The 27,919-nt window shown below is 35.4% G+C and overlaps 1 protein-coding gene across 1 annotated transcript in view; it reads right to left on the reverse strand.

The window, feature by feature from the left end:
- The window catches only part of IL1RAPL1 (interleukin 1 receptor accessory protein like 1), a 1,535,580-nt gene that overhangs the window by 1,412,327 nt on the left and 95,334 nt on the right, over positions 1–27,919 (reverse strand). The gene's annotated exons all lie outside the window — the stretch shown is intronic.

Raw genomic sequence — 27,919 nt, forward strand, 5'->3', positions numbered from 1 at the left:
TCTCTGTCTCTCTCTCTCTCTCTCTCTCTCTCTCTCTCTCTCTCTCTCTCTCTCTCATTAGTTTCTTCTTTCTTGTGGTTTCTTGCACTGACTCTAATTGTTCTTTACAACATGACTAATGTGAAAATAGTTTCAACATGAATGCAAATGTAAAGCCTATATCAAATCACAAGCCCGGGCAGGTAGAGGGGAAAGATGGGGAGAAATTTTGGAACTTAGAATGTTATGGAAGCTAATGTTGAAAACTAAAAGTAAATAAATTAATTTAATAAATTGTAAAAAAGAGAGAAGTGTACCACCTAGAAAAAAATTGAGAAGCAAAGTACTTCTTTCCATTAGAGAGAACTAATATGATAGAGACAGGCAAGAGAGAAAGATGTCACTAAGACTGTTCAGCAACTAGGCCAACTTAGATCAGAGGATAAAGAAAGCTAATTTTGATGAAAAAAAGAAAATGATCCTCAATGTCTGAGCAGGAAATATGTTTCATGAAAACTAAATAGGTCATAAAGAAAGGGGTCTGGGGTGTGTGTAGGACTTTTAAGAACACAAAGAAACTTCCATAATATATAAATGATTCTACTTCAAGTGAGTGTACCCAGTGTCCTCAGAGGAATTATTTGTGTCCAAATGGAAAAATAAAACAAAACATTTTCCTTATCCAGGGGGCAAGGGGCCAAGGAACAACTTCTGTGAATAAGGGAAGCTATAGAGCAGACGTATGGAGAGACAGGGCAACCCAGAAATAAGACGAGCGATCAATCCTGAAAGGAACTGAAGATCCTAATTCTGAGGCACAGCCAATCTAAATATAACTTAGGTTAGGTTTTGCATCCAGAACAATACAGAAACTTATCCAAAGCAAATTCCATTCTTGCTTGTAATACCATCTTCCTAACGTAATATACAATCGGTACTTTTGCTGATTAGTTACCCTCTCAAACCTTTAAACCATTTATAATTTTGCCAAGAAATGAAAACTACCAGATTTCACACTTTAGTCATAGTTGATAAGGAGAATAAAAATATAAATCTTAGGCAGTTTCAGAGTCCAAGGAAATTAAGGAATTGGGCAAGACAATGAGTCCAACAGGAATAGAGCTCTTAATGAAGAGGTTGGAGCATCAGGGTACCAATAAATTCTTGTTGATTGCTTAATGGAGATAATCAAGTCTTCAACAGCAAATACATTTCATTTCCATGTTTAGACTCATGAAATTCTTCCCAATTTGTCTTTTGATTAAAATTTTTGTTCTCATTTTAGAAGATTAAAAACAAACAAGCATGGGAATGTTCGATTTTATTTGCTCCTCCGAGCCTCTGCTCTCATCCGTGAGGGCATCCTCTGCAGTGATAGGTTGACTAAAAGTGCAGCGCTCCTTCTCCTGTACTGCATTGCCTCTCGTATTGTGGAAACCCATGGACTGTGAATTGGGTACTCTTTAATCTCACGGTGTGACTGTGTCATTTTCATTGTCTGTCATACATTTTTATAATGTAAATTTAGTACCTAAGGGATAAACTCTGTTCTATGAACATTTAAGAGTTCAACTTATCTTTAAAAGTTTTGTTAATGCTACTGTATCTTATTGAGAGTCAGAACGGCATAGTGGATAGAGAGTCAGTCTTGTAATATATACTAGGTATGTAACCCTGGGCAAATCACTTAACCTCTCAGTACTCAAGGCAATTCTACAAGACTATAAATTGCAGAGAAAGTGATAAACTGCATAGATCTCAGAGAGTTTTATATCATTAAAATCATAGCTCCTGCATCTATCCTTATCCGTACTGTATCTCGTGGGGGAAAAAATTAACTTTTAATTCCTTAGAGACAAAACTGTCCTAGCATATTCTAGGCAGCCATTAGACAGAACACGTTTGTGTATGTATACATATATGTATGTATACACATAGATTCACATATATACATGTATATGAAGTTGTTTGCATTCTCCTCTACTATTGCATAAACTCCTTGAAGACAGGGAATGTCTTTTGCTTCTTTTTACATCCCCAGAGCTTAACACAGTGCCTGACATACAGTAAAAGCATAATAAATATTTGGGGCAGCAAGGTGGTGCGGCAAATAGAACGCCAGGTCTGGAGCCAGGAAGACCAATCTTCCTGAATTCAAATCTGGTCTTAGATACTGAAGTGGCATATATGTGCGTACAAACTTATTTATATACATATGTATGTATCTATACATGTGTACATATTTTCACTTACATTTGTCACATCTTATGATTTATTCATTTTAGGGAATTCTAAGAAGGTAATTCTTTATAGCAATGCAGATTGGCCGCTGCTCTCCCATGTGAACCCTTAGAGAGTTGTCTGGGGCACTGAGATAGTAAATGACTTGAGGATGGTCACTAAAGCCCACTTAGCTCTGAAGCTAGACCTTTACCTACTAGGTAATACTTTTCTTCATGTATGAATATATAAATAACAGAAAAAATAGAAATATCCCTTGCTCCAGGAGTTCTAATAGGATATTCAAAAGATAAAACAAGAGGAAAGCTAATCAAAATGGATTTAGTTCGCATCCTGAGAAAGGTGAACCAGTTTAACACTGTGCACCTAATGCTACAAAACTTGTTAAGAAAAGCACTTGGAAAGAAATAAATGTCAGAGCAACCCTACTGGCTCCAATCATATTTCATTTTAAATTAGCTAGGCAGACCAACCAGTTCAGCAACTTCAGTGAACTATATACTGAGAAATATCTACAAACTGGTTTGTTGTGAATGGCCTTAGATCCTGATCCAGTCTTCCTAACAGCATAAATTATTTAAAGGAGAAATTTGAACTATCCTACAACTGCATTAAGATCTTGGATGACCAAATGTGTTAACATTACATAGACTATTAATGTTAACTTTCAATTGATTGCAATTAGTGTGGACTTTAGTTCTAAAAGACTAATCATGACATGGCATAGTTTGACCAAGATTTAGACAACCATATACTTAATGTCTTGGCAGAAATGATTGTCAAAACACTGGCCTTGAAGTCAGGAACACCTGAGTTCATTTTATACTTCTGATACATGCCATCAGCAAGCATTCATTTTAAAATATTTTACAAACCATTAGCAAGTACCTCCTATGTATGAGGCCCTGGAAACGCAAAGATAAAAATGCAATGGTCCTTGCTCTCCAGAAGCTTACATTCACCTGTGCAGGCAGATCAGTACACAACATTTACACAGATAAGTAAATAAAGTGATTTCCTTGGAGAGATCAATCACATCTATTGGGTAGTAGATATCAAGAAAGGCCTTATTTAGGAAACTGAATTTGAGCAGAACATTAAAAGAGTGAGCGCATTTCAGACATAGAGGACTGTCTTTGCAAAGACACAAAGGTGAGAATTTTTTTTATATGAAGAATAGGACAGGGGAAAATTTGACTGGATCATAGAATTCATAAAGGGGAGTTGTGCTGGAAAGGTAGTACAAAGCCAGATTGGGATGGACTTTAAATAACAAGCTAAGATTTTTTTTTATTTTTATCTTAGAGACATAGAAAGCCATGAAAGGTAATGGTATGGTCAAACATATTGCTTTAAGAATATCAATTTGCCAGTTGTGAAAAAGATGGCTGGATGCTAGGAAAGTCACAACCTTTCAAGTATTCCTAGTTAACTAAGACTCTAAGTTACAAGAAGATCTCAATCAGATAAATGAAATCATAGATATGGACTAAAATAAAATAAAGTCCTAATTTAATGCATTGCAGATAGATAGATAGATAGATAGATAGATAGATAGATAGATAGATAGATTTTACCATCCATTATTTGTGTGCCTGAGTCTATTATATATATATATATATATATATATATATATATATATATATGTATATAATGCACCAGATATAATAGGAAAAGGCAAACTACTTAGCAATTTGAAAAATTTGCAATATATTTATATTAAAAGCCTTTATGACTTTAAATGGGCCTTTCCTTGTGCAGCTCTTGTTTAGTTTTCAAATACTTTCATCCAGTGGCATAAGGTCTCAAAGAGCCTTTGTGAAAGACTTGAAATGGCCATAATTCTTGATAGCTTATTACCAATTGAGTAATCAAGAACATTTCTAAAGCTAAAGATATACTCTTCAAAAGTATTTAATCTTGTCCAATTAATACCACCTCCTATGAATTTTCACTGCAAAAGAACAAAACCCAGAAAACAATGTTTAGCACCATGAAAAGAAGACTGGAAAGAAAATCAGAAATCCTGGATCCTAGTCCTGTCTGCCACTGTTTGGGGTAGTCATGTTATCTCTCTAGTTCTCACTTGCAAAAACAGAAAGGGGTCCTAGGCACCATCTAATCCAAAACCTTTATCTTAGAGATGAGGAAACTGAAGCATAGATATGTTAAGTGACATCCCAAGTCACATAGATATTAAATAATAGATCTAGAATTCAAACCTAGTCATTATACACTTAGGTCTTCTGACTCTAAACTCAACATTCTTTCCATTACATCACAGTTTCCAAGGTCTCTCTTACAGCTCTGCACTTCAGAATCTAGAAGCATACCAAAATATGCAGCTACTGCAATGGTGAGCCTCTAGTCCTCAGGTTCAAATCTAAACTGAACTCTCACCCTCATTGTTGCAGTTCATCTTGTCCTTCATTCTCCAAGAATACCAATGACATCACGAGGGTGATGCCTTGACTTTTGTGAAAATTATATTTGAGTGAGGCAGGGTTCCACAAAGTCATCAACCTCACTCTCCAGAATCATCAGAGTCCTGAGGTAAGACAAAGGTCAAGATGATGGGTGACAGCCCCTTATGTCCAAGACCTGTCAACTTTACCTTTCCAACATCTCTCCCATATGGTCCATTCTCTCCTCTGATGCTGTCACCACTCCTCCAAGGTTCTTTTGACCTCATGTCTAGACTATTGTGGTAATCTGTTGGTTTCTCTGCCTTCCACAAGTCTTTCCACTCCAGACTCTAAAGTTCAAAAATTAGTATGTGATCAAGGCAGAATTTGAATCAATATTCTCTGAATCTAATTCCAGTACTCATCCTCCCTTTTTGAAATTGTGGATCAACAGGAGGCAGCATAATGCAACAGGAAGAACATTGAATCTGACTAGTCAGAGGACCTTGTTGGAAAACCTGGTTCTGCTACTTACTATCTATGTCACCTTGTTCAAGTTACCTAACCCCCTGGGTCTCAGTTTCTTTACCTCTAAAATGAAAAGAGCAAATTAAGTGACCTACAGTACATATGAGTCTAATGCAAGGCAGAAATAGCCCCAAACGAATGATTTGGCAGTGGTTCCTAATAAGATTTGGTGCCCTACATCCACACTGAAGCCTTTAATTCCCCACTAGTCTTCTCTTTTCTTCAAGAGCAGGATTCATATTGACATAAATATGCAAATAGAAAATGCTTCCCTAAAAAATTTAAAATAACAATATACATCTTTGTATATATGATATGGTAGAAACTATTTTTGGTTTGTGGTGCGAGTGCTTTTTTTTTTTTTTTTTGGAGAACATTATCATAAAGAATTTAAGATACCAACTCTGGTATTACTCTTTTATAACAAGTCTTAGTTGGAACTCAGTGTATTTAATACATTGTGTTTTCTACTTCTATGTAAGAAAATGTAAAGATCGCTATAATTATACATATTTCACAATGATCGGGCACTTAATATGCAGTAAGGTGTTTGGTAGGAAAATATGACAGTGGCCAGGATTTATAACAAGCTACAGTGTTCACTCCACATTACACAATGATGTTTCAAAGTGTTAAGAGAATGAAGTCTCAGGTTCATTAATCATTTTTGTAGTTGAAGTGTTAAACTGCTAATGTTATACTGAAAGTGAAAATGAAGTAATTAAAGACTGTAATGGTGACAATCTTCGGAGGAGAAAACAAGTTGATTATGGCTCCTTTAATATTTTCTCAAAACTTAGATATTTTATATCCATAGCCAGTTTATGTGTAAGTGGAGGGAGATCACTGAACCATGGCATATATATCTATGTATGTGCCAATAGACAGACTGTTGGTTTGGGAGCAGAATGCCAGGATGGTGAATGTGGAAGGGAAGACAGTCAGTATACAAAAAAGCCCCCAAAAAACCTTTTAACTCAATTTGGGATAAAACAGGAGCCATGTTGCCAACTGACTATTCCTCCAAGTTCTAATTTAGCCAGTGTTCATAGAGCACTTTCAGATCTTCAAATTCTTGCACATTTTCTCATTTGATCTTCATGATACTTCTATGAGGTGTGCTGTTGTCTTCCTTTATTACCATCATCGTCATCCTCAATTTCAGTCTAGTGCTCTAGGACTCACAACCATTGAATGTAACCAGAAGACCATGAGTATTAAAAACATGAACCTTTCTTTTAAGCATAAACTTGGAGGTCATTAAGAGTAACAATTTTTCTAAGGCAACATCTCTCTTCTTTCAGTTTAATAATGGAACCTATCAAATATCCATTGGTGGTGACTCTACAAGACTTATATGTATATGTTTGTATGAATGTATGTGTATGTGTGTATACGTGTGTATCTATGTATGTGTATATATAAATATATATTCAACCCTACAAGACATATTAATGGATAAGCTTTATAGACTGTATATGGCACTGTATGTCATAATTTCATATGACTTTGTAAGCATAAACATGTTGGTAACCTCTCAACGTTCCCATCTGTAAAATGACCTCTGAATTTAAATTTAAGCACAAATCCATGTTGCTATGATTCTGTAGTTTGGATCATAGATAGTTTTCATCCATGTAGCTTTTCTTCTATCTTTGTACATATGTGTATATATGTAAACATGTATGCATGTGCATACCTCCAGATATTTGTATAATACATATTAACATCATAAATATATACATATGAATATAGACTTCAATAATATTACATGTTCCATACCTGTCTGTAAGTGTATACACACCTGAATATGTACATGAAACTATACACATGCATAAATAATACAGGAAATTTAAGACTGAAAGAAAATAATTCATAGGCTTATTCAAGTCTGGCTCATCTTTGAATGATTTTTGTCTTTAGAGTCTTCTCTAATTTCTTCTTTCTAATACTATTTTTAAAATTCTACTGAAAGTACTTTGTTTTTGATGAGGTTTTTGATGTTCTTTATATTTTTCCTCCCATTTTGATGAACTTCAATCTATTTCACAGTGAATTTCTATTATTGTAAGTTGACTCATGCTTCCATTTGATATTTGCTTTAATACTTAGGCTCATCTAACATATCTATCCATTTAAGAACTGTGTACACCTTTAAAAAATTATCATCCTCTTTTTCACTATATATAATATACATATATACATGTATACGTATACATACATGTGTGGGGGGAGAGAAAGAAAGAGAGAGAGAAAGAGAAAAAGAGAGAGAGTTCTGTTGAAATACTCTAACCTTTCCTGAATATTCTTCTTTGTGAATTTTTCTATCATTCTAATTGCCTGGTGCCATTTTGTCTTTGCTGTGGTATTTATTTCCTTATAAATGAGCCTAAACGGGTGCATTTCAGATCTAATGTAACCCCTTCCCCTTCTACCCCCTCACTGTGCCCATATATACAGTAGGCTATATTCTTCTAAGAGGCAGTTAGATGGTACAGCACCAGGCCTGGAATCAGGAAGACCTGAGTTCAAATCCATTCTCCAGTACTTACTAACTTTGTGACCCTAAGCAAGTCACTTAACCTTGTTTACCTCAGTTTCCTCATCTGTAAAATGATCTGGAGAAGAAAATAGTAAACGATTCCAGTATCTTTACCAAGAAAACCCTAACTGGGGTCGCCAAAAATCATGCAGGACTGAAAAACAACTGAATGACCACAAGAAAATATGCTTCTGAATTGAATTAGTTTTCACAAGTTCAGGGAAACATGTAATATCTTAAGGAATTACTTTTCTATATTCTTCCTTCTGAATTCAAGTTCTGTTCATCTGATTACTCTTAATTTTCTGTATGACATAAAAGGACAGAATAGAAGGTAAGGAAAATTGATAATTAAGCATTACAGTTAATAATAGTATCCACCTATACTTAGAAAGAACTCCGGATTAAGGAAATAAAATCTGTTATTATTTTACTACACATTGGCCTGAGAAAAGGGAATAGGTAAAATGAAGATAATGTACTAAATGGCCTCTACTATCCCAGATGTAAATCCATGATACACTAACAAAGGTACCATGGTGAAATTAGGGCTCCTTTCCGTTCCCACTCCTCATCCTCTTTCCTTTTCCCCTTCCCATTTCCCTTTTAGAAACTGAAGAGTGGGACAGATTAGGTATTTACAATTACTTGGTGTTCCTTTAGATATTTCCAAAATATAAGCATCCACTAAAGTGACTTTCACTTTGTTGTTACTTTGGTTTTAAAGTCCTCACATGCAGTATCTAAATCAATGTTTTAATGATCTTTTAATTCATCTTGCATTTAATTCTAGTGTTAATTTCCAAAAGCTTTTCTTTTCTCCCTACTTTTCTTCCAGTGATCCTAATACCGTTAGACTCTGGGAAACCTCTTTTTATACTAATAAAAATCAGAGGTTTTTTTTAAGTTCCTTTTTTCTTTCACATGCAAAACAAACATACCTTTAGCACTTTCCTACCAAATTCCCTTAATTACTCTTTCCTTCCCTTGGAGGGAGGCTAATTTAGCCTTTGCCCCTTCATCAGAGAACTCTATGAACATTGATTCAAATACAACCTTTTTTGTTGTGATGATTGGTCATATATACTCCTTTTAAAAAAGTTTTCTCTTTCTCTTCTTCCTTCCTTCCTTGCTTCCTTCCTTCCTTCCTTTCTTCCTCTAGAAATTTCATCCTTTTTTTCCTTCTCTTTCTTCCTCCATTTATTTCTTCCTCCCTCCTTCCTTCCTCCCCACCTTTCTTCCACTTTTCTTTCTGAATTGATGCTTTCTGAACTTTACAAAAGCAAATAGATTTTGCTATAGATAAGTAAGTACGATAAAGACAGGATTTTGAGTTAGTTGAGTAGAAAACACTGACCTGGAGTCCCCAGGTTAATTGTGTGTGTTTTTTTTTTAATTGCTCTTGTTTTTGTTGCTTAGCCCAAAGGCATTTGTAGCCATAACACATCATATCCTGGGGCTGTGGAAGAGTCATTAACTTGTAAGTGAGGTAGTTATCTTCAAAAGGAAGTCCAGAAATAGAGGTTGAAAGTGATAGCCCTAAATTTGACCCAAGAACACACTACTTGGCTTTTGTTTTTTAACTGGGCATAGTTGGGGGTGGGAGGGGGGGGGCAACTAGGTGGGGTGGTGGATGGAGTACTGAGCTTATAGTCAGCAAGATTCATCTTTCTGAGTTGAAATTTGACCTCAGACACTTGATAGCTGTGTGACCTTGGCCAAGTCACTTAACTCTGTTTCCTCATTTATAAAATGAGCTAGAGAAAGAAATGGCAAACCATTCCACTGTCTTTGGCAAGTAAATCTGAAATGTGGTTGCGAAGAGTTGCATGAAACTGAAAATGACTAAAGAATAACAAATGATTAGGGATATGTTGGTTTAACAATTGGTTTTCAAATAAAAAAAAAACAGTGTTCAACATATATTGCTAAGTTCAGTCTGCATTATTAATGTTTTTTTCAATGTTTTCTTAAGCGTGGAAATCAATAACAGTAAATTAAGCCCTGGTTTGTACATTTTGCCAAATTCAATTTCAAAGTTTTTGTAAGCCAGTAGAAACTGGCTCCAACACACAACTGAGTGCCATAGTTATGACTAAAGAGCCATTTTCTTTCTCTTATCAGGGTAGGAGTTAGCCATTATTCCATAGCAAGGTAGAAAGCCCTCACCTAGGAAAGGTTTCAGCTGAGACATTGCCATAACTGCCAAGGAGTAGGCCCAGTGAAGCATCATTCCAGGAGAAAGACTAGTGACACTCATAAAGGTACAAGCCTCCTGAGAGCAATGAAATATGAAGAGAAGACATCAGTAGCCCCTCCTCATATACTGCTCCAACCCATTCCCATTTAGGAGATCTTAGTCTCAGACCCAAAATGTGGGCCTTGTGGGGCTAAGTTCATTTTCTGAGTTGTCTCTGCTTCATGCTTCCTTGGCTATCCCTACCCAAATCATGTGACCTTTCCCTGACATATACTTCCAAATGGTTTATTCCTTTCAGCATTGACTGACTCATTTAATTTTTCTGGAAAGGATCTTTTAAAGCAGACATTAGTATACCTCTTTGGGTACTGTTTGGTTTGTCAATGTTCTTCTTAAAATGTGTATTTAGAACTGAATGCAGTGGTAGAATCAGAGAATGTCAGAGCTGAACTCCCAGTAGAATTTAAGTGCATTGAAGGAAGGGATCCCTTTATTCCAGAACCTTCCTTACATAGTACTTTGTAGACAAGAGGTACTTAACCACTACCTGTGTTATTGAACTGAAAAGATCTTTAGAGATCCTTTAGTTCAATCCCCTTATTTTTAGGTGTTGAAATTGAAATCCCCTAAAATAAACTAACGAGTACAAAGTCCACACAGACTATCAATGGAGAACTTGGTATTGGAATCCAGTCTTCTAACTACAAGTCCACTGTCCCCCTCTTGCATCTTGTGTTCTAATCAGCATGTAGTACAGCAAAATGTCAAGTGCACTAGATATTATTATCCTTATGGAGTCACAGAGACTATGAGATTTTTCAAGACACATCACATTGTTTTTTCATATATTGTCAACCAAAGTGATGTCATCTCTTCAGTTTTCCCATGTAGAATACTGACAAGTCAGATTTCCCTATTCTACGTAGTGCAATTATTTCTTAACACAAATTCAGGCATCTGCATTCATCTCTTTAAAGTTTCCAGAGCTCCTAGCCACCTAGGTGGCATTCATAAGAGGATCCAGTTAAATTTTAATTTACAAAACTTACGTAATTCTAATAATGACAAATCCCACAAAGCCAGGAAAATCTATTAACATTTTTTTCTTTGGAATTTATTTCATATTATAAACACTCATTTCTTGATTTTTTTACAAAAATACCTGTTATTATAGGAGAGGCAACATTAAAATATACATCAAATCTTTCAGAGTTAACCTCACAAGATAAAAAATACACAAGCTTTGCAACTATCATAGACAATATGACTTATGGTTGTTAATTACATTCTATCAATTTTGTAGAGCAAAGATTTTTATGCTTTTTTTTCATTTTCCAAAACTTTGGGATATGTGGGTACAGACTGAGTATTAGGTTTTCAAAGCTAAAATACAAAATTAAAATTCAACCTACATGTCTATGGAAGACAGAGACAGAAAGGTTCTTTTGTATTTCTGGGCCCAGAAGGCTGTTGTCTGGGTTCACATGGAAAATAACGAAACTTGTCTCTTCTACTTGTGCTCCTGACCAGCCTTTCCTGAATACATTGGAATTTTCCCCTGTCTGGATCTCCTCAAAAGAAAAAACAGCCTTCGATTCCTTGTATGAACTCAGGATAATAAAACTTTTCATATAGGATAGGCAGCATTTAACTGAACATAAAATATAAAAACTACATGCATCTACATCTACATATACATACATACATATGCATATACATTTCCATCTCCAGTTTTCTCAATATATAATTATAAAAATTAATGATATTACTTGGAGAGGACATGGGGAAAGAACTCTGAATAGCTCAAAAATCAAGCAACCTTTCCCACATCTGATGGGCCTCCATCTTTATAGTTCTCAAGACTTATAGCACTTTTCTGGTCAGTGCTCTCATGATAAAGGATATAATTTGGGATTGCTAAGAAACTTCTCTATTGAAATATACCTTCCTTCAGCATCTGCAAAGTTCACATGAATTAAAGAATTGGAAAAGACCCACAGGCCTTCCTCAAGGTAATCAAGTCCATGTCTATGCTTAGAACATCCTTTCTGTTTTCCTGATTCTCTCTCTCTCTCTCTCTCTCTCTCTCTCTCTCTCTCTCTCTCTCTCTCTCTCTCTCTCTCTCTTTCTCTCTCTCTCATCCTTTCTCCTTTTCAAGCAGAACATAGAAGACTATTGGTAAGATATTTTTACAAAGCATTTAAATTGTTTTTAATATATTTCTAAATAAGGCAATGGATTTTTGTCATCTTTATTAGAATTAAGATCTTTTAATTAGTAAAGTTACATATTAATTAGCTGACTTGGAAGTTCAGTTCAAAGATGATGATGAGAATTTGAGTTTGGCCTTGAAAAACCACTAGTTTTTAAATTGGAGGAAAGAGTGGGGAATGGCACTCAAGCCAGGGCAAATCACATAACAAAGACAAGAATTTAGTAGCCCATATAGTCTTAGGATGGAGGAGAGACCATCCTGATTATATTAGTGTTAATGAGAATTAAATTCAAAGAGTTATTGCTAAGATAGGTTATGGAGGACCTTGAGCACTAGGAAAAGAGTTCAGATAACTTTTTAATGCTACAATGAATGTTTCTTCAGTAGAGATAGAGCATTATCAAAGTGGCATTTCCTGAAGTCCTCTGTAAAGTTAAGAACACATAGCAGGTGCTCGATGGATGATTAATTGATTGATTTTCATAATCAATTTCCTCTTATTTCAAACATTCCAAAAATTTTACTTTATGCCAAAAGCCAATTCTATAACATTCTAGTCCCCTTCCAAGGAGTCTAAAAAGCGTGCCAAACAATCTGTTCTATACATTGTAACAAACCCTGTTATGAATTGGAGTATCCCCATGACAACCAGAACTAGTCAGAACTAAGGGAAATACGAGGAAGTTGCAAAGTAAGTTTTAGCTCAGTGTAAGAACACATTTCCTTACAGTTAGTTATTAAAAAAAAAGAATAGGCTGAACTAACAAGTTTCATCCTCACTACAGGTCCTCAAGCAAAGCCTGGATGACCACTGGTTGAGGATTCTTGCTCAGGTATGGTTTAAACTAGATGACTTCTGAAGTTCCAACCAACTCGGATATTTTGGGATTTGATGTCTATGATCTGGAAACTCCAAACAGAAGGTTCCTCCAGCTGGGTAATCACTTGCTTTTAGAAAGGAAGATTTTAAAAAATAAAAAATAAGAAGCAATGAGAGGTAAGATTAGCTGGAGAGAGTTTTCCTCTAAAGGCTGTTTTCCTTACATACATAGAGATTCTCCCATATTTTCTTCTTTTCCTGTAATGTCCAATGAGGCATATTCCAATCAGAATTCCAGGGAATCATAACATCAAAAGTTAGGGCTGGAATAGGCCTTGGAGAGTGCCTTCATTCATGGGTACATAATTGTTAAAAATGGAATGAATCACTGAGTGTAGCCATATTCATTTCAAAAAAGTGATGCAGATTTCGATTACTCATTTAGTTCAGCACAAGCTTTAAAACTCTTTCCCAAGCTCTCTTTTAACCATGCTTCTCTCATGCTAAGCCCCTGTGCCCCAAACTGCAAGTCCAGGATGAGATTTTTTTTTCTTTCAGGTATCTCAGTGTAATGTTAGTGTAAGGTTAATGGTGGTGGGGGTCAGAGTTAAAGATCTTCCCTGCCTATTAATAGACCTCAATACCTTTTGCTAATTTCTATTGAGGCCCTGGGTCACAAGGGTAGTGCCCTCCAGCTTTGAAAAGTGTATAAATACTGTGAGGTAAGGTTTTACTTTAGGGCTTATTTTTTTTTTTTTTGGAAGAAGGTTGGTATGCCAGATGAAACTTTGGATAGCCTCTAAGGAGTCTCTCCCCCTCTCTGCTTTGAAAACCCAGATGTTGGTGCTTCTCTCTCTGGTAACCATGTATATATGTAGTGGTCAGACAGTTGGATCTGTCTGTTGATCTGTGATGTATGTATTACTTATGGTGACACAGTTGGAAGCCCTGTCTGTTGATCTTTATTTCCTCTGTTTGTATTTTCTCTGAAGTTGAGGTTGTTGACTTTTCCCCCTGAACTAAGTGAATGATATTTGTGCTTGATTAAAGTAGATTGCTGATCCCTCAAAAGTTGCTTTCTTTTTAGAAAAGCAGATCTAAGAACTTGCATAGCAGGCCCTCCTGTGTATGCTGAAGTCCTTGCTGTCACACTCAGTGATTTTTTTTAAAAAAGTCTTTGTTTTCTGCCTAAAGATTAAGTTCAATTAGCCTTATGTCAAATCTGCTTTCCCTGCTAACCCCTAAATCTTAGATTCAGTTGGTGGTACCTATTATTTTTACCTTTCCTTCACATTTAAACAAACTACTTAATTATAATTCACTTACATAAAGCTCTCAGGCAAATAAAGCAGTTCTCTCACAACTTCCTATGAAACATATCATCCAAATGTTATTATCATCAGTGATCACAGAGGATGCATAGGTTGTAAGACATTTCCACATTCATGCAGCAAAGTATCACAGTGAGGAAGAGAAAGTCTTTTCCCTCAAAGACTATTGTTTTTTCTACTATTTGAATTGTCTCTACCAAAGCACTGAGTCAGAGGATCTTAACCAAGTATTTGTGAACTAGAAAAAAAAGTATTTGAGTGTGTACATATACATATATATACATAAACTTCATATCAATTATATTATGTTTGTGTGCATATAAAACTATACCTATATATCAATTTGACTCTTTGTGAACCTATTCGGGGTTTGGAAAGGTTTGCTATTTCCTTCTCCATGAAGAGTCAAACATCACTGAAATTACTGAACAACTGCTTATATCAATATGTACACATGTATACACATATATATGTATATATACGCATATACATACACAAATATATAAATGAACATATACAAATGGGGCAGTTGGGTGGTGCCATGGATAGACTGCTGGGCATGGAGTCAGAAAGACTCATGTTCCTGAGTTCAAATCTAGCCACAGAAAATTACTAGCTATGTGACCTTCAGCAAGTCACTTAACCTTGTTTGCCTCAATTTCCTATGTGTAAAAATGAGCTAAGAAGGAAATGCCAAACCACATCAGTATCTTTGCAAAGAAAACCATAAATGGAGTCACAAAGAGTTGGGCATGACTGAAAATGACTAAACAACAACACATAAACACATTGAAATATAACTAATTCCCTCTTGAATCTTAAAGTGCTTCTCTTTATGCAGTTATGATACTATTTTAAGAAAGGATCTATGTAGGCTTCATGAAACTTCCAAAGTTATCCATGGTACAACAGTGTAAGAATTTTTGTTCTAAGGCGTTCTAGTTAAAGTCACGCCACTGTTTTTCAAAGGCATAAGCATGTATTATTAGTATAGTTACTAGCATAATCTCCCTTAGAAAAATATTTTTCTTGATTAGCCCTTAAAAAAAACACTGAGCAAAAATATCCCTCTATAGCTCATTAAAAAAATCTTTCTTCTGTCATAATGCAATTGTTTTCTCACCTGGTGTTCTACTTGAAATGCCGCATAATAAACACCTTATCCAAAATGACTTCAGAGAATATAAGTAGCATTGCCTCCCAGAGAGACTTTTAAAAAAGGAAAGGATTATACGGTATAAATAAAATACAAATTTATTATTGATTACATGGAGAATTTTGAGTACAAAGGACCTTTGATGAGGAGATGTTGGATGCTCCTTTTCCCTGACAAAAAAGAAATTTTCATCTTTTTCTGAAAGTTCAAACACTTAGTGAACATGCTCTCTCTTGTTCTCTCTCTCTCTCTCTCTCTCTCTCTCTCTCTCTCTCTCTCTCTCTCTCTTTTTCTTTCTCTCTCTCTCATGCACGCAGTGATCCCACAGCATATTTTCTTGAAGAAATGGGGGAGAAAATAAAAAGGAAAGAAACTGATCCCTAAACTTGGGGATATTCCAAATTATACATAAAGACAGAGGAACAGGGGCTACAATACAAATTTTCTCCCAGTTCCCCTATCCTTATTGATACCATACAAAAGATACCAACTCTGAGATCCAGTGAATTCTCATGATTTAAGTCTTAGTGCTAAACTGAAAACCGATATAAGGAATGAGAGAGAAAGTGTCATTAATAAACTGTTAAGGTCTATGGAGGCATCAACTCCAAATATCCTGTTCGTACTGTTTAGGATCCAAATATACAAAATCACTTGACATCTCAGTTACTGGCATTCCACAGAAAGGCGAGCAGGCAAATATCCTCTGGGGATTGTAAAGAAGAAAGTAAACAAAAGTTTTAATTGCTGAGTCATTTTTCAGTTATGTCTAATTCTTCTTGACCCCATTGGGGTTTTCTTGGCAAAGATACTAGAGTGATTTGACATTTTATGCTCCAGTTCATTTTACAAATGAGAAAACTGAGGCAAACAGGGTTAAGTGACTTGCCTAGGGTAACACAGCTAGTAAGTATCTGAAGCCATTTGAATTCACAAAGTTATGTCTTCTTGACTCCAAGCCCTACTAAGTCACCTAGCTGCCCAACAAAATTTTTTTAGGAATGGTTTGCTTACAGTTCTCTCCACCAGCAGAGTACAGATTAGGAGATTTAAGTTTCCCTCCAGTTCTTCATAAACTTCACAGCAGAGTAAACTTTATAGTAAAGTTTACAGTAAAGCACTAAAGATAAACTTTACAGTAAAGTACTTTGTGAGCATCACAATTCACCATGAATGTCATTTATCACCATCATCATTATTATTAGATATACAATATAGATTTAAATATTTACCAGTAAGATAACATATCTTTGAAAAATGAATATAAAGAATGATAACCATTAAATAACAGGGAGAAACTTGTGCCAATGAGCTGCCTTTGCAGAGAAAAATAAAAGTGCAACTTCTGTGAAGGACAAATATTCCAAAAAAGTATTTAGAGAGAATTCTAAAAAATTGTTTTCCTATTGACTACTGTGTCAGAGGAGTGGAGTGTACTTGTGATGGAGGGCCCCGAGGCTCTACTTAGTTATTTTTGGAGGGGGCTGGATGACTAGGGAAACTTTGAGCCAGACTCTCCCTCAAGCCAAAGTATTCTTTTATAGTAAACTGGGGTGCTCAGAAAGAAGCCCCAGTTTACCATTTCCTGCTTCAGTACACTATTGTCTCCTCTACTTACTTCCTGACTGCAGGGGATTGATTCACACAATAAAAATGAGTCAACAGATTCAACTTCTGACTCCTACTTATAGATTCTCTGTTTTGTTTCATTTAATGTTTGAAGTGTCACTGCTATGAACAATGGACAGAGTCCCCAAGCAACTATGAAATAAACATTTGTATTTATAGAGTTTCATCATGCCTGTCTCCTGTTTTCTCAGTTGTTCTGGTGAGAAAGAGTACTAGAATATTTAAGGCACAATTTTTAGAACTGCAATTTACTTTAGGGATCATCTATTAAAAATCATTTATTTTAGGCAGAAGGAAAATGGAGAAGTTAAGTGATTTATTTAGGTTCCCACAGGTATAAGTAGCAAACTAGAATTTAAGTCTAGGTTCTCTGATGCCAAAACTAGCATCATTTCCACTACTGATTCAGAAATCTCATGGTAAAATCTTCTCTTCCTGTGGTGTTTCACCTTATTTCTCAATCAAAAGAAACCTAAGTATGCTTTAAATAGCAAATGCTGAGAGTTTAATCTAGGCTACAATTAAAATAGAGGATATTGAAAATAGAAAAAAAAAGGTGACTACCTTTTCACAAAGGTCATCCTATTTAAAATACAGCATTAAAAATTATTAAAGCTAGAAAGAACTTTAAAAATCATTTAATCCAACCTTTTCATTTTAAAATAAGGAAACTGAAGCTGAAAAAAACAAAAATGACTTGACCAAAAATCCAGTAATAAAAAAGTCTTATAATCAGATTGACAAAGTGATAGACTGTTCGGTCATAGAAATGGTTGAGGATGTTCGATCAAATTGAAGAAAGGTTGGTTGAGATTTTAATTAATACAGGGAAGAAATCACGAATCCTTGAATTTGAGGTAATATCAGTATAATAATATGTTTCATGTAGGATCTTTGCTATTGCCACATGAGGAATGTGAAAAACTAAAACAGAAATGCAAAAGGTTAAGATACATCACTCACGAATGAACTATAAAGGCTTATCTAGACCAATGTCATTTACAAGAGCTTCTAGTTCTCACTCATTAGACAATTATAATTTACTAAAATAAGTAGCAAACAAATAAAAATGGCAACTATGAAAAAAAAACTAAAAGTAAATAATTGCCTTATCAAACATCCAAAGCCAACAAAATATCACTTAAAATATCAGCAATATAGATCGTAATCCTGAGTAGACTTTTAATACGTTACAGATAAAACATTATGTAGAAAAAGAAAGGAAAGCATTTGATAAATATGTATATATTTGCATTATGAAAGCAAGAGATAGATGACAGATAACTCCTTTATTTCATTGTTTTCCTTGGGATGTCAGAATGTGCACCCAAATGTTAGGTAATTGACCTGAGGGAAACTTAGGGAAGACATAAATGAGAAATATACAAGATGAGCAGGTATAGATTTAAAAAGGAAAGGAAACAAACATTTTCTAAGTAGTTATAAAACAAAAGCATGAGAATTACAATGGGGAGGATTACAAGTTATTAATAATATTTTTGCAGCACTTTAAAACTTAGGAAGTTTCATTATAGCATCACTTCCAAACAGAGAATATAGTTGTGATTATTATGGATATTATATATAACATATATTATTATATATTATAATTACTATAATTATTACTATAAACTTGTAAACTATAAGGGATTTTCCCATAGTCACACAGCTAGTGAAAAGCAGAGTCAAGACTTGGGCTCATATTTTTTCTTTCTTGTTTAGTATACATCATTCCTATTTATTGACTAGTGGAATCATGGAAGATTTCCTGGTGGAAAAAGTCTGGCAAAAAATATAGGACATCTCACAAACATTTAGAGAACCTATATGAGTTAACCCTTTAAACCTTGGAAAGTCACACACTTTTTGAAGACTTGCTTTTTGAAAATTAATTACTCTGGTGATTCTCTTCTGCATCAGAAGACTAGAAAAAGTAATGGAAAGCAACTACAGTCATTAAACATTAAATGCCATCTTTAAAAAAAGTTACCATTTTCCTGTTATCTTTTATAACTTTCATTTTTGACATACAAACCACTCAATTAATCCTTCACTTATGAAGTAAAGAGGTTAGAGAACTAGCCCTAGGCTCAGGATTACCAGGGTTCCAATGTATCCTCTGATATAAATGCTGCTTCATGAACCTAGACAAGTCACTTACTGCTTCAATGGCCTATGAAACTCTGTAAGACGTACAATAATCAAAATCGTGAACTGGTAGAAGGTGTTTCCTCATTGGGAGAAAACTATGTAAATGAAATCTGAGGTCCTAGCATAATTAAATAAATGAATGAATGAATGCTTGAATGAATAAGGAAAGGAAAAAGGAAGAGAAAAGACAGAGAGAGAAAGAAAGGACTTCATTTATGTCATGGACTCTGATTCTGTTTATTCAGCAATAAACAAAGGCCAAAAGCACTGGGTTAATGTGAAGGTAATCTGTGAGAGAATTAGAGACTTGTTGCATTAAAATTTAGTTATCAAATGATAGAAGAATTGTAAGGTTTGTTCTTAATTATGTTATAAACTGAATAACACAGAATCCATCCAATGAGTAAACTGATTCCATCATTGTGGTCCATTTAACTGTAATAAAATTTTAGTTGTCCCGGTTCCCTGGAGGGTGTATTTAATAATAACCATATCAAACAATGATTATAAGTATAAAACATGCAGACATGAGTTAAAATATGCGAATGACAGGTTCCTGACCAGGGATAGGGTGTACCTAATAAGGATAAATAAGAATGTATTTAACTAGAGTCTTTAGAATCTAATCCAAATCATTTTAAACTAAAGAGGAAAAGAGGAGAAAACTAAGTATATCCACCATAGACAATCTCTACTAAATACAAAGAGGAATACTCGTAGAAATACCCAGATATTCACTATAGATGAGATTCAAAAATGGAGCCAGTAAAAAAAAAAAAACCAAAAACAACAAATAAACTAGAACAAAAAAAATATATTTCAGATGTTGCTACACAAAATCACAAAGTCTGGATAACAAGCAAAATAATTCTACTACAAAGAGACAAAACTGACTTCACAGGTATGTCACTAAGATTTTGTGGGATGAGACTAATAGGTGATACCTTTAGAAGGATATAACATTCAGAACACAGAATGAAGCAAAGTATTTTCTCCTTTGTTATGTTTTGTTTTTCTCATGGTTTCTCCCATTCACTTTAATTCTTTTATGCAGCATAACTAATGCGAAAATGTGTTTAATAGGAAGGCATGTGTAGAACCCATATAATATTGCAAGCCATCTTAAGGAGGGAGAGGAGAGAGAGGAGGAGAAAATTTGGAACTTATGGAAGTGATTGTTGGAAACTGAAAACAAATAAAAATTAATAGATTTTGGGAAAAAGGAAGGGTATACCATTCAAAAGATACAACATGGAAAATGAGATTAGGAGGTAGAATTGTATTATATATTTTTAGAAGATATACACAGGTGAGGAAATTAAAGAACTAAAGAGGAGAAGCCAGTAAATGTGGAGCAAATGTGAGTGAAGTATAAGCAAGGCAGAATATGAAATGAAGTATACTATAGACCACCTGAAGAGAAAGAAGAAATAGATAAGAGATTTGGAGAACAGAATATGAGATTGGAAGAGACATGATATATTAGTGATGGGAGATTTACATTATCTAGATTTCTGTGGCTGCTCAGCCTCAGCCGAAAGCAGAGCAAATAAAAAATTCTTAACCTGCCTTAATGACAATTTCATCTTTCAAAGAGAGGAAAAACTCTGTGGAAAAGATGGGAAAGAGGGAAAGCAGTGAAGGGAATAAACATTTATATAGCACCTACTATGTGCCAAAGACACATAGTAAGATCTTACAAATAATTATCTCTTCCTCACAACATCCCTAAAAGGTAGGTAGTATTATTATCCATACTTTACAATTAAGTAAACTGATGCAAACAGAGGTTAAATGATTAACCAGGGTCCTAGAGCTAGCAAATATCTGAGACTGAACTTAAATTGAAGTCTTCCTGATTCTGGATCCTGTGTTCTATTCAATGCACCAATTAAATCGATTATATACTTAATTTTTACTAAGAAGGAGGAACCTTTTTCTGGAGTGAAAATCACGTGAACCTGGGGGAAAAGTGACCATTGTCCCCAGAATTTTCTCCCTCCCATTTTATTAAAATAAAAAAAGAGTTATATTGATGTGTTTGGATTTTACATTACAAAATTTTGCAGATTACAGGACCAGGAGAACGTTGTACACAGTAATAGCAACATTGTACAATAAACTGCACAATTGAACTGTGAATGTCTTAGCTATTTTCAGCAATACAAAGATCCAAGACAATCTCAAGGAACTAATGATGAAGCATACTGTCTGCCTCCAGAGAAAGAAATGATATTGCTTGAATTCAGACTGAAGTGTGCTGTTTTTCACTTTCTTTTTTCTTTTTATTCAGTCTTCTGGTATAAAACAACTAATAAGGAAGTGTTTTACATGATTCCATATGTATAACCTATATGCGATTGCTTACCCTCTCAGGAATGTGCAAAGGGAGGAATAGATTTTGGAATTTAAGACTTTTTAAAATGTTTAAGAAATATTTTAACATTTAACTGATGAAAAATGAAATATATTAAAGTTCAAAAAAATGCTTCTTACTCTCCTGAAGCACAGACTCCAGAAGCACTTCACTAGATGTCTCTCTCTAGTCAAATTGCCAATAAGGCAATTAACTTTATCTTTAAAATAAGGGGATAGGGGTGGCTATGTGGTACAGTAGATAAGCACAGGCTCTAGAGTCAGGAGGACCTGAGTTTCAATTTGGCCTCAGACACTTACTAGCTTTGTGATCCGGGCAGATCACTTAACCACTATTGCCTCCAAATAATAATGAAATAAAATGAGGGGGTTGGAATAGAGGAGCCCTAAAGTTCCTGATGTTCTGAAATTTTTTGAGTCAGAGGGAAGGAGAAGGGACAAGATGGTGTTACCTACCGAGAAGTTCTGAGGCATGAAGGAGAGGAATGAGAGGCATTTGAGTTGAATGGGTTTAACTTTCTTAGTGAAGCAATTGGCTAAGTAATCTGCTATTAAGGTTGGAGGGTGGAATATCATGGGAATGCTGAGGGGAGAAGAAGAGTTTAGAACAGTCCTTGTGGGGAATAAGATGGAGAATACATGAGTCAAAGTATTTCTGAACACAGTGAGGGACTAGCTGAGGTTATGTGCCATAGATTTTAAGTAGGGGAAATCAGTTTGATTTCACATCTTTCTCTACCAGTGCTCAGTAGCCTGGGAATAGGAACAAATAAATCAACGTTTAGAATTAGTGGTTCAGGAAACCCATTGAAGATCATGGTGAGACGATGGCTGACATTTACATAGTTCTTTGCAATTTACAAAGCATTTTACATACATTTCTCATTTAGCCTACCCATTTCATGAGAATAGGATGATGAGGATAAAATAATAACAAATAACATTTAAATAGCACTTTAAGAATTTTAAAGCACTTTCAAAATATTATGTCATTTGATCCTCATAAAAGATCTAGGAAGGAGAAGCTATTATTATCCCAGTTTTTCAGATGAGAAATCAAAGAAGATCAAAGTTTTGTGACTTGCTCAGGGTTAGCTACTAAGTATCAGAGGTTGGATTTGAATTTAGATCTTCCTGACATGCTTTATCCACTTTGCCACCTACCTATTAGGTAACATGGGTACTATTAGCTACAGACTCAGAGTGATTTTTCCTTGCCTATGGAGATAGCCAAGATGTGTTGGAGGCTGGATGTAGATCCAGGTCTTCCCAGCTCAATGTTTCTATTACTCCATGTTCCTAGCTTCAAGAAACAGCTAATGGTATAGTGGGTAGAGCTCAGAGCCTGAAATCAGGAAAACTAAGTTCAAATCCAGACTTAGACACTTACTATTTGTGTGGCCCTGGGCAAGTCATTTAACCTTTGTTTGCCACAATTTCCTCAACTGTAAAGTGGGGATAATAATAACACCTACCTGCCAGGCTTGTTGTGAGAATGAATTGAGATAAGATACTTGTAAAAGCACTTAGCACAGTAGTAGATGTCATATAAATGCTTATTCTTTCCTTCCTAGGGACCTAGGGATTCTAGGATAATAGCGGATGAATAATTAGAGCGGTAGAGTGGCAGCCAAGGCCAAGTACAGAGGCAAATAAAGCCAGAATGGGGAAGATGGGACAGAATAGGGCTGAAGGAACAGGGATAGATGAAGGACAAAGGAACCATGGGAATGGGATTTGTTCTTTTTGGCAACACTATGTCCCCTAACCCTTATTGCCACTTTGAGTTCTTTTAGAGGGCTACCAGTCTCATTCCAGCATGTCATAGAATCACCTCATAATTACCGAAAGCCTTTGTTTATGGTAGCATTTGACATGGAAATTACATACCCTCCCTTAACTCACAGCAACATGCAAGTCTCTCATTGAGTATTAGAAATGCTACATGAGAGGATTTAAAGATATCATTCAGAAATTTCCCTGTGATGCTATGAAAATAAATAGGTTTCACACTGAATTCTACTGAAACATCAGTTGGTATGAAACCAGTTTTTCTGTAGATTAGCTAATGGCCAAGGAAGAAGGAAATGTCCTATTCATTCATGAAACTGAATTTTGCCTTTGTATAGATGTGGCTTTAACACGCCCAGTGTTTTATTTGTGAGACATGATGGCACAGTAGAAATAACACTCAGGAAAATTATTTTAAGTCAGAGCAAAGTCAAAGCAAGTTAAGTGAGCTATCCTTTAATAAGTGCCCTCTATGTGTCAGGAACTGTCCAAAGTACTAGGATACAAAGAAAGACAAAAACAACCCCTGCTTTCAGTTGCTTACAATCGACTTTTCACCTATGGTACTATCTGGGTGACTTTGGACAAGTCACCTGATCTCCCTAGGCCTCAGTTTCCCCATTCTAAAAATGAAAGTCTTGATTTCTGAGATTCCTTTTAGCTCTACATCTTTGAGTCTATTTGCTTTATTGGAATAAGCAATGGAGAAATGAGAGAGGATTCAGTTCCATTAAACAACAAAAAAATAAAGTATATACTTATACTAAGTTCTGGGACTGCAGGAATAAAAACAGAACAATTACTGTCCTCAATCAACTTAAATTTCCCTTGTTGAAAATCAAATAGTCAATCAGTATATTAAATATCTACTGTGTCTCGACATCTAAGGGAGGTACAATGTTTCCTTCTCATGGGGTGCCAACCCGATCCTGGGATTCACCTAATCACCTGTGCAGACTATCTACAATGTGCTCCCTGATCTGGGGATTTCCTGATGAAGATTTAGCAAGGAAATAACTCAGCACAAAAGGTAGGATACATCTCTTCCCCCAACCACTCCTCCACTTCAATGTAGATTCAGTTCTAACCTTTTTCTATTCCCCATTATTTTGTTTCTTGTAATCACTGGAAAAATCCTCTGATGTTAACAAGCATTCCTTTACTTAGATGTCTTCAGTTCCCACACTTCTCTATCTTCTCTTCCTCACTGAAACCTAACGTTCTTCCAAAGATACCACATTCCTTGGCACAGTCTTCAAGATGGACTGTTCTTTCTTGCTTATTCTCTGACACACAGACCAGGAAGACGATAAAAACTGAATTCCCACCTAACACTTTCACACACTCCTCCCACCACAACTCAGCAAGCACTTTGCTTCTTTTAAGGTTTATTCCATCCTATCTAAATCCTTATCACTGTCATCCATGGGTCTCTAGATAACTCTCCTTCTTTCCAAACAAATTTCAAGATGTGGTTTAAGTAAAAATTAGGATTTTAATCCGAACTTGGCTATTAGCTGGCTGTGTCTCCTTGGCCAAATAGCTTCTCTCAGTCTCAATTTCCTCACCTATAAAATAGAAAACTGATTTTGAAGCCAGTGAAGCTGGTTTCAAATCTCACCTCTGATGAGCACTACCTCTAAAAATTTGGGCAATTCACTTTGTCTCCTGAGGCTTCAGATCATTCATCTAAACTATGAGACAGTTGGACTAGATGACCTCCAAAGTCTCTCCTAGGACTAGAGATTTATGATCTTATGAAACTGTAAGATTCCTTCTAGTTTGAAATCTATGGTGCTCAGTTTCATTCTTTTACACTCCTTCCATCATCAGTGCTCAATGTCCTGAAGACATGTCTTCTGCACATGTCAAAACTGGCTGACCTTTCTCTCACTTCATTTCCCATTCTCCCTCTCTCCTTCCACCTCCCATTGGGCTAGGAGGAGGAGATTGCTTAGTTTTTGCTCCACACTGACAATTTTAGGTCTTTCCTTTGCCCCCATCATTCAACATCCACCTTTCCTTTGAAGTTCACTCCTGTCCTGTCCAGATCATGTAAAAGGCACCAATACACCTTCTCCAGTGAGTTCATTTCCTAGCTCACATCTTCCCCATATTAAATAAATCTTTTCCCTCAAACGTTGTGAACTCCTAGTTCCTTAACCACCACATCTCTCATGACTTTTATCTTTAGTATATTTCAACAATGTATAGGAATTATCATGTCTTAGAGGTTCCATTCAAAAGAATTTTCCCCAGGTGCCAGAACTTTGAGTTGTCACTCTGCTCACTGTAGACCAGGGATTCTTAACTCTTCCTAACAGAGCAGGTGACTATGAATAAATTTCAGACAATCTGCATACTTGAATGGTGGGAAGAAATGTATCTTTATTTTCACTAACCATTGGCTTCCCTTGTAATTCTACATATTTTATATTATTCATTAAATATATTATTCTGAGAAGGGCATCCATGACTTCACCAGACATCCAAGGAGTCTATGATACAAAAATGATAAAACAAAATGATAAATACTAAAACTTGCCATAGTGTTTTACTTCTTAAGCATTTCCTCTAATTTTAGTCCCTCTAAAAAGAAAAAAAATGGCAAATATTATTAAGATCAGTTCTACCAGAGTAGTCGGTATAACATCATGTAGAGGATAAAGAGTTGGCCTCAGGATCATAAAGACTTAGATTCAAGGTGTCCCTCTGATACTTACTGACTTTGTGACCCTAGGTAGTTCACTTTTCAGTGCTCTAGGCGGTTGTTAAAGACCACAAGTTCTAGAGTACCAACCTGTATTGACAGAAGGAATTTCCTCATCTGGGAGTTCTCCATATCAATGAAATCATTGCTTTAGTCTCTAGTACTGACAAGAAGTATTATTGGCTGGAAAGAGAATTCTCTACTGTACTTATAAATTATAACGTATAATACATATCAGTACATATCTCATTCCCCCATAAGGGGAATTTATATTTGTAATTGCAAGATAGTAGCAACCAAGTTTCATCTAACCTTTGTTTTCCCCAGTTCTTAGCAGTTGTTCTGCACAGTACAGATGCTTGGTGAATATTGATTAGACTAAATTAAGAGACTGGTAAAAATGGGAAAATAAAATTTTATTTAAAAAGATAGAAAATGTGGAGTGCATCATGGTTCAGAAAGTGATTAGCGGAAGGTCTTAAAAATTAACTAAGAAACAAAACCCAAGTTTTAATTCTACTTTGATAGAAAACAGGAAGGATTGGAATTAAGTATAACTTTAACAATATTTCCAGCTTAGCAATACAGGAAAAGAAGGTACATTATAATTGGAAATCTATGTTATTTTTCAGTTTTACTACTCTTGTGATTGCCAGCAACTCTTCCTTAAAATTTAATTCTTGCTCTATCTGTAATTAATATAAAATTAATAACCCATTTTAATAGAGAAAACTAGAAATTAAGGGATTTTTTTGGTAAGCAAGAAAATAAACTTTATGTATTATGTTAATTATATTTCTCTCTCTGTGCAATTTCTGTAATAATCTATATAGAAAGTTTACAAAGAAAGCATCTTGGTTATTTTCTCCTTTATGGGATTTTCATCTGTTGAAGGAGTTTCCTTTATAGGAAACAGGGATGTACCTTTGATAGTCCCGAGATAGAATAGGACCATGGAAAATGGATGTACGTTTAGGTTCTACACACTGTGGCTCTTCCAGATGGCTCTTGCTGTTACACCACAATGGAGAACAACAAAGCTTCTGTATTATTTTCAGAGTTGTTCTTAACTGTTAGCTGACTAGATGTCTATGGTATTATTTGAAAGTCACCAAAAAAAAACCCAACCATCCTCAAGGCATCATGTGCCACTGTTACCTGAAAAAAAATTATCAGTAGGTAGAGATGCATTTATTGGGACTAATACTTGCCCTACTTTTTTATCATCTTACAAAATTCAAGGGCCCCTAGTAGGGGTTTAAAAATAAGCCACTAATGAGATTTCACAAATAAATTAATGCAATAAGGCAAGTGATCAAGAGGGCATCAAAGTATGAAGTTGAAAAGGAATATTAAGAAGCATAAAGAAATGATGGCAAAAAGGCAAAGGGCACAGAAAATTTCAATTATGTAACAATTTTGTGATGAGCAGGTTCTAACCATCTGAGCTTTACAATTCAAACTTTAAGTAAGGGGGTGATCTTAATTAATAAGGAATCATGTCAATATGGAAGGTAAATGTGAGGAGCAAGCCTTTGATAACGATATAGCTAGAGCAAATCCAGGAGAGCTCAGGGCACTGTAGGGCACTGAATAGGTAAGAAAAATGTGAGTGATGTGCCTGTGTGTGTGTGTGTGTGTGTGTGTGTGTGTGTGTGTGTGTGTGTGTTTATAATTGTTGTTGATCAGTCATGCCCAACCTTTCATAACACCATTTGGGATTTCCTTGGCAACAACGCTGAAGTGGTTCACCATTTTCTTCTCCAGCTTATTTTATAGGCAAAGGGAGTTAGGGTACTTTCCCAGGGTCATGCAGTAAGTGTCTGAGGCTGGATTTGAGCTCAG

Source organism: Notamacropus eugenii, chromosome 5, assembly GCF_028372415.1.
Source record: "Notamacropus eugenii isolate mMacEug1 chromosome 5, mMacEug1.pri_v2, whole genome shotgun sequence".
Taxonomy (NCBI): domain Eukaryota; kingdom Metazoa; phylum Chordata; class Mammalia; order Diprotodontia; family Macropodidae; genus Notamacropus; species Notamacropus eugenii.